The sequence below is a fragment of the Puntigrus tetrazona genome, unplaced genomic scaffold, assembly GCF_018831695.1.
Source record: "Puntigrus tetrazona isolate hp1 unplaced genomic scaffold, ASM1883169v1 S000000836, whole genome shotgun sequence".
NCBI lineage: Eukaryota > Metazoa > Chordata > Actinopteri > Cypriniformes > Cyprinidae > Puntigrus > Puntigrus tetrazona.
Window position 1 is genome coordinate 29,429 of NW_025048436.1, and position 13,072 is coordinate 42,500.

Consider the following 13,072-nt stretch of genomic DNA (forward strand, 5'->3'; position numbering starts at 1 on the left):
GTAGACCATCTAAACCGTCTAAGCCTAAAAACAGCGTTTAAATCATCCTGTAAATGTGTTTTGTAAAACAGGTCTGGTTTGGTGGTTTTAAAGTGGTTTTGGCCACTTATCAGCTGGTCAGACTACAAACAAATAGTCAAATATCCTAAAAAGTAGCTTCAAAATTATCCACTAAATGAGGTTTGAGGGTTTTAGGTGCTCAAGTTAGTCTAGTTTGCTGGCCACTTATCAGCTGGTCAGGCTGGGAAACATGCTGGTTGACCTTCCAAACCAGATCCTAAAAGCATTTATTAAATAGTCCGATAATTGTGGTTTGTACATTTTAGGTGACCAAGATAGTCTGGTTTGTTGGTTTTAAAGTGGTTTTGGCCACTTATCAGCTGCTCAGACAAGCAGACAAGCTGGTGGACCATCTAAACCGGGACAAATATCCTAAAAATTTAGGTTTAAAATCATCCCATAATTGTGGTTTGTGCATTTTAGGTGGCCAAGTTGGTCTGGTTTACTGGATTTAAAGTGGTTTTGGGTACTCATCAGTTGGTCAGACAAGAAGACAAGATGGCAGACCATCTAAACCAAGTTTAATATCCTAAATAAAAACAGAATAAATCAATACATTTGTGGTTTGTGCATTTTAGGTGGCCAAATTAGCCTGGTTTAATGGTTAAAAGTGGTTTAGACACTTATCAGATATGCTGGCTGAACATCTAAACCAAGTCAAATATCCTAAAAATATATATTAAATCATGTAATAATTGTGGTCTGTCCATTTTAGGCCACCATGTCAGTCTTCTTTTAAAGTGGTTTTGGTTACATATAAGGTGGCTGATAATGTGCTAAAACACAGATTAAATAATCTAGTAATTGTAGTTTGTGCAATTATAGGTGAACAAGTTTACTGGTTTTAAAGTGGTTTTGGCCACTTTTTCAGCTGGTCAGGCTAGAAGACAAGCTTTAAAATCATCCAATAAAGGACATTTAAGCATTTTAGGTGACCAGCTAAGTCTGGTTTGATGGTTGTAAGTACCTCTCAGTTTCAGGTACCGGTTCCTCCTCTTCAAGGGAGGAGATGGAGGTGGACTCTCAATCTCTATTTCCTCTTTTGGAGGTTCTTCCATGAGAAACTTCGTCTTCTTGAAGTGGAGGTTCCTCCTCCATCGGTGGCTCTACTTGGGCAGATCTTCTTCGGTCGGGGTTGGAGGTTTAGGTTCTGGTGCAGGAGGTGCGGAGTTGGTGATTGGGGCAGGAGCGGGAATCTCAGGGATTTGGCTGCAGGTGGGGCGTCTGTTGGGCGGCAGGAGGAGCAGGAGGCTGAGCCATCGGAGGCTGGGATGGCGCTGGTGGAGGTTGGGATTGAGTTGTTGGTGCAGGAGGTGGTGGTGAAGGAGTAGATCCACCCAAACCAAACACGGCAGTCAGCGGCTTAGCCATGGCGAAGAAGGACTGAACCGAAGGGATCGGGCCTGAGGACTGCGGTTGGGGCGGGGCTTGTTTCTGGGGGGCGGGAACTTGCTGGTTCGGGGGTTTGGCTTGAGTTTGGGGTTGTGTCTGATTGGACGGCTGAACCGGAGGCTGGCCGGCGTTTTGAGACTGTTGATGAAGCGAGGCCTGTTTCTCCAGAGGAGGTCTGGTGGTTGATGGGACGTCCAGCGTCGGAGTCGGGGTGAACGGAAGCTCTTGTTCCTCGTCCACCGGATACGAATCTTCTTCCTCGTAGTTAAATTCCTCCTCGCCCTCGTACATGTCCACCTCCTCTGGATACAGGTCACCATCTTCTTCCTCATACAGAGCTCCTTCTTCTCCTCCGTCTTTACTGTAGGCGCATTCGTCGCTGTACGCCCCCTGCGTCTCGTCCCAGTCGGGCGAGCCCTTGCTGTAGGACACGGATGAATGACAGGAGTGGTACGAGTCGTTCTCGTCGTAAAGTTCGCGCTCGCCGTACTCTTCGCTCAGTTGAGAACTACAGCGACTGAGCTCGGCTGAGGAAGCATAGCTCCCCGTCGGGCTGGAAGAGGATGAGAAGTGAGCGAAAGGTTAAGTATGCAGTTTGTATTTTAGAAAGACTATCAACACTTGCTGAAGTTTATTGTCACCTCATGCAAGTATTGATTGCATTTTTTTATATAATTCAGTTTTTCGCGATTCTGCGATTGCTGAATACAATGTAAAATGAACAAAATGCTGCTTTATTTAGACAGAAAAGTATGTAAGCCCATTTCCGCTAATAAATAAAAAATAAAAAAAGGTTATTGCCACTTTTTTTCTCAGAACTGCGAGATATAAAGTCAGAACTGCGAGATATAAAGTCAGAATTGCAAGATAAAGTCAGAATTGCGAGATATAAAGTCAGAATTGCGAGATATAAAGTCAGAATTGCGAGATAAAGTCAGAATTGCGAGATATAAAGTCAGAATTGCGATATAAAGTCAAATTGCGAGATATAAAGTCAGAATTGCGAGATAAAGTCAGAATTGCAGATATAAAGTCAGAATTGCGAGATATAAAGTCAAATGCGAGATAAAGTCAGAATTGCGAGATAAAGTCAGAATTGCGAGATATAAAGTCAGAATTGCGAGATATAGTCAGAATTGCGAGATAAAGTCAGAATTGCGAGATAAAGTCAGAATTGCGAGATATAAAGTCAGAATTGCAATATAAAGTCAGAACTATAGAGATATAGTCAGAATTATGAGAGATAAAGTCAGAATTATGTAGATATAAAGTCAGAATTATGCAGATATAAAGTCAGAATTGCGAGATAAAGTCAGAATTGCAGATATAAAGTCAGAATTACGAGATAAAGTCAGAATTGCGAGATATAAAGTCAGAATTATGAGATATAAAGTCAGAATTGCGAGATAAAGTCAGAATTGCGAGATATAAAGTCAGAATTGCGATATAAAGTCAGAATTGCGAGATAAAGTCAGAATTGCGAGATATAAAGTCAGAACTGCGAGATATAAAGTCAGAACTGCGAGATATAAAGTCAGAATTGCGAGATATAAAGTCAGAATTGCGAGATAAAGTCAGAATTGCGAGATAAAGTCAGAATTGCAGAGATATAAAGTCAGAATTGCAGATATAAAGTCAGAATTGCGAGATAAAGTCAGAATTGCGAGATATAAAGTCAGAATTGCGAGATAAAGTCAGAATTGCGAGATATAAAGTCAGAATTGCGAGATATAAAGTCAGAATTGCGAGATAAAGTCAGAATTGCGAGATAAAGTCAGAATTGCGAGATATAAAGTCAGAATTACGAGATATAAAGTCAGAATTGCGAGATAAAGTCAGAATTGTGAGATAAAGTCAGAATTATGAGATATAAAGTCAGAATTGCAATATAAAGTCAGAACTGCAGATATAGTCAGAATTAAGAGATAAAGTCAGAATTGCGAGATATAAAGTCAGAATTGCAAGATATAAAGTCAGAATTGCGAGATAAAGTCAGAATTATGAGATATAAAGTCAGAATTAAGAGATATAAAGTCAGAATTGCGAGATAAAGTCAGAATTGCGAGATAAAGTCAGAATTATGAGATATAAAGTCAAATTGCGAGATATAAAGTCAGAATTAAGCGAGATAAAGTCAGAATTGCGAGAGATAAAGTCAGAATTAGAGATATAAAGTCAGAATTGCAATATAAAGTCAGAACTGCGAGATATAGTCAGAATTGCGAGATAAAGTCAGAATTGCGAGATATAAAGTCAGAATTGCGAGATATAAAGTCAGAATTGCGAGATAAAGTCAGAATTGAGAGATAAAGTCAGAATTGCGAGATATAAAGTCAGAATTATGAGATATAGTCAGAATGCGAGATAAAGTCAGAATTATGCGAGATATAAAGTCAGAATTGCGAGATAAAGTCAGAATTACGAGATAAAGTCAGAATTGCGAGATATAAAGTCAAATTGCGAGATATAAAGTCAGAATTGCGAGATATAAAGTCAGAATTGCGAGATATAAAGTCAGAATTGCGAGATAAAGTCAGAATTGCGAGATATAAAGTCAGAATTGCGAGATATAAAGTCAGAATTATGAGATAAAGTCAGAATTGCGAGATAAAGTCAGAATTGCGAGATATAAAGTCAGAATTGCAATATAAAGTCAGAACTACGAGATATAGTCAGAATTAGAGATAAAGTCAGAATTGCGAGATATAAAGTCAGAATTGCGAGATATAAAGTCAGAATTGCGAGATAAAGTCAGAATTGAGAGATAAAGTCAGAATTATGCGATATAAAGTCAGAATTGCGAGAGATATAGTCAGAATTAAGAGATAAAGTCAGAATTGCGAGATATAAAGTCAAATTGCGAGATAAAGTCAGAATTGCGAGATAAAGTCAGAATTGCGAGATATAAAGTCAGAATTGCAATATAAAGTCAGAACTGCGAGATATAGTCAGAATTATGCGAGATAAAGTCAGAATTGCGAGATATAAAGTCAGAATTGCGAGATATAAAGTCAGAACTGCGAGATATAGTCAGAATTGCGAGATAAAGTCAAATTGCGAGATAAAGTCAGAATTGCGAGTTCCCTTTCAGTCGGTCACTCCGAGTCACGTCGGATGACCGGCGAATTGGGATCTCGCCGAGACCAATCTACTTGAGTGTATCTAAACAAGCCAATTGAAGATTGGCATGCGCTAATCGCATCCAGCTGCCGCTGATCACAGCGCGCGTGTATAAATAAGCAGCGGGTGCAGCGCATATTCAGCTTTTCGCTCGAGCCGAGCGTGACTGTTCCGCTCAAAGGCGATCTACGAGTGTTGGAGTACGGCGCGTTTCAGCGGAGGTCGTTTTCCTGCGTCAGTGGATTGCCACAATCAGGCTGCACTACCCCTGTTTGTGTGCAAAACGGCTATCCCCTGTTGCCTCAGCACTAAAAGAGCATTGCGGGTGCGTCTTTTTAAAGACGACGTTACGTCTGGCAAACTCGACGCTGCGTCTTGGAAGACAGCGTGGGTCTTGCTTCAGACTCACGATACACCGTGTGTTTCTGGATCGCGGTTGTTACCTGGTGTTAGGTGACGGTCACAATCGTTGCCTCGTGTGCCTGGGCTTAGCACGCTGAGGTGGCGGTTGTGGATGAATCATTTGCTCGCGGGGAGATGGTCATCTCGGAGTGATGGGCGGGCTCTGTCGCCTTGAAAAAAGGAGGCGGAGCTTGTGTTTGCTCGACTTGGTTCTCATTCTGGCTGCAGACAGGTGGGCTCCATTTCGTTGTGACACAAAGCTTAAACTCTGCAACCAGTGGAGCTGCAAAAGGGGCAGTCTGGACCCTCACGTGGGGTATCAGCTGTACCCTCTTGGGCTCCCCCTGATGATCAAAAGTCAATCGCTGCATCGGAAGGTGAGCCAGACATTTCTGGAAGTGAAGATCCGGTTGCTCTGCGTCTACCAGGCGTTGAATGTACTGGATACAGATCTAGAAATGGTGGCTATGCTTGCCCAGGCCGTCGAGGTGATCGGGATCAAGTGGAAACCTCCACTGCTTCCCGGGCCTCGAGGCTGGACGATTGGTATTTAAGGGTGGCTTGCGCTGGTTCTCAGGGCCCACCCTGGTACCTTTCTTCCCGGAAGTGCATGAGGAGCTTACTGGGATGTGGAAAGCACCTTTCACTGCCAGAAACTGCCCCAGTGGCTCCTCCTCCTTCACCACCCTTGACAGTGGCACAGCCAGGAGTTACGGTGATCGCCCCCAGTGGAGCGGTCAGTTGGGATGCAGCTGTGTCCCAATGCCGTTTCCGCTTAGTGCAGTGATCCTGTGCTCCCCTCCCGGCCTGCAGGTACTGGGTCGGCTCTGAGCGGCAGTGCCTTGTGCGGCCTGTGGACAAGCTGCGTCTGCAGTACACGCTTTGGCGTTGTTGCAGGTTCATCAGGCCAAGGCACTGAAGGATCTGCACAGGGGTGGTCATGACCTGGAAGTTCTGAAAGTATCGTGATGGACCTCGCGCCACGGCGACGAAGGTCTGCGCGCGGTCTCTGGGTTGTGCGATGGCCACTACGGTGGTCCAGAAACGCCATCTGTGGCTGTGTCTGGTCGACATGCGTGAGGTAGACAAGACACGTTCCTTGAATGCCCCCATGTCCCAGACCGGCCACTTCGACGCGGTGGAGAACTTTTGCCCAGCAGTTCTCCGCTGCCCAGAAGCAGACTGAGGTAAGAAACATCCTGCCTCGGCGTGCAGCTGCTGCCTTCACCCAGCCGCCCGGCGGCCCACCTCAGCCAGCTCGTCGCCGAGGTGCCCCTGCTGCCGCCGCCACCGCTCCCGTGCAGTCAACGCAGCAGCCCCATCTAGGCAGCACCGTGGAGCTGGCAGCAGGGCAGCCACCCAGCCTGTCCAGGCTCCTGCCAAACCTGGAGGAAAGCGCAGGTGCAAGAGGCCCTCAGATCCGGGGATGGAGGGAGCTGCTCTGCCGGGCAGAGAATGTTGCCGCTACCTAAAACCTCGACAAGGGCGGTTTCCTCTGTCTCTGGGTCCCCAGGGAGAGCGAGGAGTTGAGCGGGCCAGTTCCGCGCCACTCACGCTCTCCTTGGGCTAATATGCAGCAGTGAGAAGACTGGGAGGGCGAACCAACAGCCTACCCGCCTCACTTCTGCGGGGATGCAGGTAAGAGTTGCACACACTCAGACCCCGCTTCGGACCGGCCACGAGACGCCCGAGCCGGGTCCCTGCACTCCCCCTCGCTGCCCCATCGCCTGCACGTCGGTGGTTCCGCTCGAGCCGCTAGTTCGGTCTCTGGATGCCTGGTTGAATCTTCCCAGGCTATCCCGGTGGCTCCTGCGAACCCTTCGACTTCGGCTATATGATTCAGTTCATCCGGCGTCCCCCAAGTTCAGTGGGATCCGCTATATGTCAGTGAACAATGCGTGTGCCCCTGTCTTGTGGGCGGAGATTGCTGTCCTTCTAGTGAAGGCACGATAAAGCCGCTTCCTCCAGCCGATATGAGGTCGGGGCTTACAGCCCATACTTCATAGTGCCCAAGAAAGGCGGTGGGTTATGACCAATCTTGGATCTGTGAGTCCTGAATCGAGCACTCCCGTTCAGGATGTTGACACAGAAACGCCTATTCAGTGCGTCCGTCCCCAGGATTGGTTGCAGCGATCGACCTGAAGGACACGTGCTTTCATTCATGTCGATTCTTCCATGCCACAGGCCATTCCTGAGGTTGGCGTTCAAGGTCGAGCATATCAGTACAAGTCCTACCCCGGGCTCTCCCTGTCGCCACGCCTTCATGCAAGTCGCGGAAGCAGCCCTTGCTCCACTGAGAGTAAGGCGTTCGCATTCTCAACCAACTGGATGACTGGCTCAGTCCCGGGCTCAGTTGTGCGAACACAGGGATCTGGTGCTACAGCACCTCAGCCAGTTGGGGTTTCAGGTCAACCAGGAGAAGAGCAAACTCTGTCCAACGCAGAGGATCTCTTTTCTTGGGATGGAGCTGGATTCGATCGATCAGATGGCACACCTCACACAGAGGAGCGTGCCAATTCGGTGTTGAACTGCTTCAATATGTTCAAGAGCAGGATGGCGGTCCCACTGAAATATTTTCAGAGGCTCCTGGGGCATATGGCAGCCGCGGCCACAGTGATGCCGCTGGGACTAATCCATATGAGACCGCTTCAACATTGGCTACACGATCGAGTCCCGAGGTGGGCGTGGCAAAGTGGCACTCACCGGGTTCAAATAACACCGGCCTGCCGCCAAACCTTCACCCCGTGGTCAGACCTCTCGTTCCTTCGGCCGGTGCCCCTGGAGAAGGTCTCCAGGTATGCTGTGGTTTCACGGATGCCTCCACCACCGGCTGAGGGGCCACGTACAACGGGCATGCAGTGTCAGGGGTTTGGACGGGCCCTCAACTGCAATGGCACATCAACTGCCTAAAGTTGCTGGCAGTACATCTCGCCCTAGGCAGTCTCGAGAACTGCCTTGAGGCCAGCATGTACTAGTCCGCACAGACAACATACTGACCGTTGCGTACATCAACCAACAAGGTGGTCTACGCTCCCGTCGTATGTCGCAACTAGCCCACCACCTCCTCCTCCTATGGAGTCGGAAGTTCTGAGGTCGCTTCTCGCCATTCACATTCCAGGAGTGTGCAACCAGGCAGCCGACGAGCTGTCGCGAGCTGCACTACCCGGAGAATGGAGACTCCATCCCCGGGCGGTTCAGCTGATTGGGAACGTTTCCGAGCCACTCAGGTAGACCTGTTTGCCTCTCCAGAGACTTCCCATTGCCCACTGGCACACAGCTGGCTGCGGGGCCTTTGCAAGTATGTATTTCCCCAGTGAGCCTTCTTGCACAGACACTGTGCAAGGTCAGGGAGGACTAGGAGCAGGTCTTGCTAGTAGCACCCTACTGGTGAAGACTTGGTTCCCAGAACTTGTGCTCCTCGCGACAGCCCCTCCTTGGCCGATCCCTCTGAGGGAGGATCTTCTGACTCAGAGATGGGGCACCCCCTTGGCACCAGCGTCCAGACCTCTGGAAACTCCATGTCTGGTCCCTGGATGGGATGGAGGCTCTAGGTGACCTACCTCAAGAGGTAGTCGACACCATTTCTTCGGCTAGAGTGCCGTCCACGAGACAGGCCTATGCCTTGAAGTAGAGCCTGTTCGTCGAGTGGTGTTCTTCTCAGGGTGAAGACCCCCGAAATTGCCCTATCAGTCGTGCTTATCTTCTTGCAGCAAGGGTTGGAGCGACGGCTGTCTCCTCCACCCTTAAAGTCTCACGTGGCTGCAATCGCTGCAAATCATGACCCCATAGATGGGAGGTCTGTGGGTAAGCATGGCCGGATTATCAGGTTCCTGAGGGAAGCCAGGAGGTTGAATCCTCCACGGCTCCCAACAGTACCCTCTTGGGACCTGTCTGTAGTGCTGACAGCACTGCAGTAGGCTCCGTTGAACCCTTGCCAGCAGTTGTGCTAAAGTTCTTTTATCTATGAAGACATTGCTCCTGCTCGCATTGGCCTCCATCAAGAGGGTAGGGGACCTGCAGGCTTTTTCGGTCGACGATTCGTGCCTACAGTTTGGGCTCGCGGATTCCCAGGTACCACTGAGGCCACGGCCCGGCTCGTGCCCAAGGTTCCCACTACCCCTTCAGAGACCAGGTGGTGAACCTTCAGCGCTGCCCCTGGAGGAGGCAGACCCAGCCCTGACGTTGCTTGTCCCGTCCGAGCACTCCGATGCTCGTTGACCGGACACAAAGCTTCAGGACCTCAGTCCAGCTCTCGTTTGTCACAGAGGCCGACAGAAGGAGTGCCGCCTCCAAGCAGAGGATGGCTCACTGGATAGTGGACGCCATTACCCTAGCATACCAAGCACAGGGTATGCCCTGCCCCCCCTTCAGGTTGCGGGCACACTCAGCAAGTGTTGCATCGTCCTGGGCGGTGGCTCGTGGCACCTCGCTGACAGATTGTAGAGCTGCGGGCTGGGCGACCCTCAACACGATTGCTAGATTCTATAGCCTACGTGTGGAACCGGTATCCTCCTGTGTTCTCACCTCAAACTGGTAGAAGCACTGAGAGGCCCGGTTTCGGTCGGCTTGTTAACCGCTCCAGAGCGTCCATACAGTAGACCCTGTCGAGCTCCTCCATTCCCTCGGCAGCCAGATGTTGCGGAGCATCCGGCGCCAGGCCTCTCGATGAATCCGTGAGAACCGGTGAGGGCTGGGAGCCATGTAAAGTACCCCAAGAGGACTTTATGTGTGTATTTCCACGGCATAGCCTTAGAGCCCGTGTTTCCCGGCAGACCTTCTGCCCGTCTAAGAGGGTTCAATCACCTCCAATTTTCCATATGCAAACTGAAATACTGTCCATATGCGTATTCGTTTTCCGAGACCTCCTACGGGAAGGCTGGACTTCCGCACGTCCCTGTTCACTAGAACGTGGGGCGTTTCCCAATGTTCAGTCTTACGAATGGGTAGTGTTACAAAAGTAGCTGGCTTCTTGTGGTTGAGCCCGGCCTCGCCGATAGACTGAGTGGGCTTGTGGGCTCCCACAGGACACTGGAAGAGGCAGCGTCCATGGCGTTTTGGTAGGGATCCCAATTGCGTCGGTCATCCGACGTGACTCGGAGTGACCGACTGAAAGGGAGCGTCTCGGTTACGTATGTAACCCTCGTTCCCTGAAGAAGGGAACGGAGACGCCACGTCCGTCGCCACGGTGCTGCACCTCTGCTGAAGGGGCCGGGTCACTAGCTCGGCTCCTCAGCGAAAACCTGAATATGCGCTGCACCCGCTGCTTATTTATACACGCGCTGTGATCAGCGGCAGCTGGATGCGATTAGCGCATGCCAATCTTCAATTGGCTTGTTTAGATACACTCGAAGTAGATTGGTCTCTCGAAGCGAGATCCCAATTCGTCGGTCATCCGACGTGACGTCTCCGTTCCCTTCTTCAGGGAACGAGGGTTACATACGTAACCGAGACGATATAAAGTCAGAATTGCGAGATATAAAGTCAGAACTGCGAGATATAGTCAGAATTGCGAGATAAAGTCAGAATTGCGAGATATAAAGTCAGAATTGCGAGATATAAAGGCAGAATTGCGAGATAAAGTCAGAATTGCGAGATATAAAGTCAGAATTGCGAGATATAAAGTCAGAATTGTGAGATATAAAGTCAGAATTGCGAGATATAAAGTCAGAATTGCGAGATATAAAGTCAGAATTAAGAGATAAAGTCAGAATTGCGAGATAAAGTCAGAATTGCGAGATAAAGTCAGAATTGCGAGATATAAAGTTAGAATTGCGAGATATAAAGTTAGAATTGAGAGATATAGTCAGAAATGCGAGATATAAAGTCAGAATTCTGCCTTTTTTTCTCTTATTTACAACACTTTCTTTCTGGCAAAGCACTTTATATATCACAATAACCTTTTGTTTTTTATTCAGTGCTGGAAACGGGCTTCTATAGAAAAGTCCTCACATAACATTAAATTATAATCATATAATTCAGAGGCGGGCAACAGGCCCGCAGTATCTTTATTAGGATCATATTAGACTCGGATGATGAATTTTAGATCTTTAAAAAGTCAGTCATGTGAACATTGCTTTTAGTTTATGATGTTAATACTATCTCCAAGCAGAAGAAGTCGCTAACTTTAGAACGGAATAAATTAAAAACTGACCACGAAAACATTCTTTTCCAGGCAAGATGGCAAACATATTATCTTTTTAACAAGTTCAAGGGGATGCTTTTTTAAGATTTAGGGGAAAGAAAGACAAGAATTGCTATATAGATAAAAATGCTGATTGAACGTCAAAAATAAATTGATAAAAAAAATTATATATTTTTTAAAACTTTTTCCTGTTTGGTACTGTAAAGCTGCTTTGACACAATCTGTATTCTTAAAAGCACTATATAAATAAAGATGACTTGGCTTGAGCTAATTTATGGAAACGAACACCACAAAATCAACACTTCTGATTGCAAAAATCCCACAAAAAAGTGACTGGTATTTGATGTTGGTCGACTATTTTTCCCACTTTTTTTCAGATGTGCTGAGTTTGTGTTGATTGAGTATTTAGCAAAGACTGAAATTCGGAAAGTCTACAGGCATTTTGTGGAAATAATTTAGTTATCATTAACTGTACGTTTGTCCTCCAGCATTATATGAATGCACGACTGTATTTCGGAAACTACACTGCAAATCATTTTAAATCAAGATATATTTACTTGAGATGCAAAACAACACGAGAAAAAAAAGTGACTTTATGCCTAGAAGTGTCTTTCAGTGGGGCTTATTTAAAAATAAACCAATTTCCTCTTTGAATTAAGTCTATTACTTTGTTGTTTTTAATAACTTCTTCCCACCCTCAGTAATTAACTGACTTCATTTTAATTAATTTCTCAGAAAGCAAGACTTATATTTCGTCATTTCGCATCACAAGTAAACACATCTTCATTTATGATTGAAGCGCTATCTTTGATTTCAGATACCGCATTGCAGAAAAGATGCTTTTCTCCAGTATTCTTGTCTCGATTTTCAATACAAATATCTAAATATTCTTAAATATTTATTAAATATTTTCACTTGAGATGCACAAGGTTAGAAGATAAGAAGACGTTAATAAAAAGTAAAAAAAAAAGTTTATAAGGTCTATATTTAAAATTAACCAAAAGATTAATTTAATAATTTAATTTAATTAATTTAATAAATTAACTTGCTCCCTTTCAATCGAGTTTATTTTTCTCACCAATTTTAATTAATTAATTTAATTTTAAGTAGCTTAATTTTTCTAACTTCAAGCACAAAATCACTTAATTCGGATGCATTTCTCTGAAAACAACAATTCGTATCTTATGCCATTTTGAAATATTTTGAAATATTATTTCGATATTTTCCGCTGAAACCATTGATTTCAGTTACTGCCGGCAAAAAGTGACGATGCTGCTTAGTACTTTGATCGATTTGCAGTAAATATCTAAAATACCTGTATTCAAATATCTAATCTTATTTCTTGTCTCTGAAAGCACTTTTGCAGTGCTTCTGTATTAATTATATTTTGAAACAAATAAGAACTAGCACTGCTGCTTCTTTTCACGGATCCACTGCTGATGGCAAGTATTTTTATAAATCAATGAAAACTCGTCTTGTTGAATAATGGAAGAGAAACAAAGGAGACAGTAGAGTTGAAAGGTTTCTGTGAGGTGAAAGAGATAAAAGACACGCCGATCAGACATGGCGAATGAGTCCATTACAGAAAAAGAGAAGGAGAAAGAAGAGCGGTGGATTCTCTGAGACCTGCTCAGGAACATCTTCGTGCCGATTCACTGTTTCATTAAGAATGAATACATAGGTTTAACCGAAAATAAAACCAGTCTGGAACTAAATATACTGTTTTTAAATTGAAAATAGTTTTTTGGTTAAACCTCCAATTAGCCAAATATGCTATAAACTGTACAAGACAAACACACAAAAAAAATCTATACATAAATTATATATATATATTTTCTCTTTCCTCAATATATACAATATATCTATCTATATTTAAGATACACACACTCAAATATATATATATACATATATATACATTATTTAAAAAAATATTTCAATATATATATTTTATTTCTA

General features: G+C 45.5%; 1 pseudogene; it reads right to left on the minus strand.

Annotated features, from left to right (window-relative positions):
* The window catches only part of LOC122335594, a 64,162-nt pseudogene that overhangs the window by 29,020 nt on the left and 22,070 nt on the right, over nt 1-13,072 (minus strand).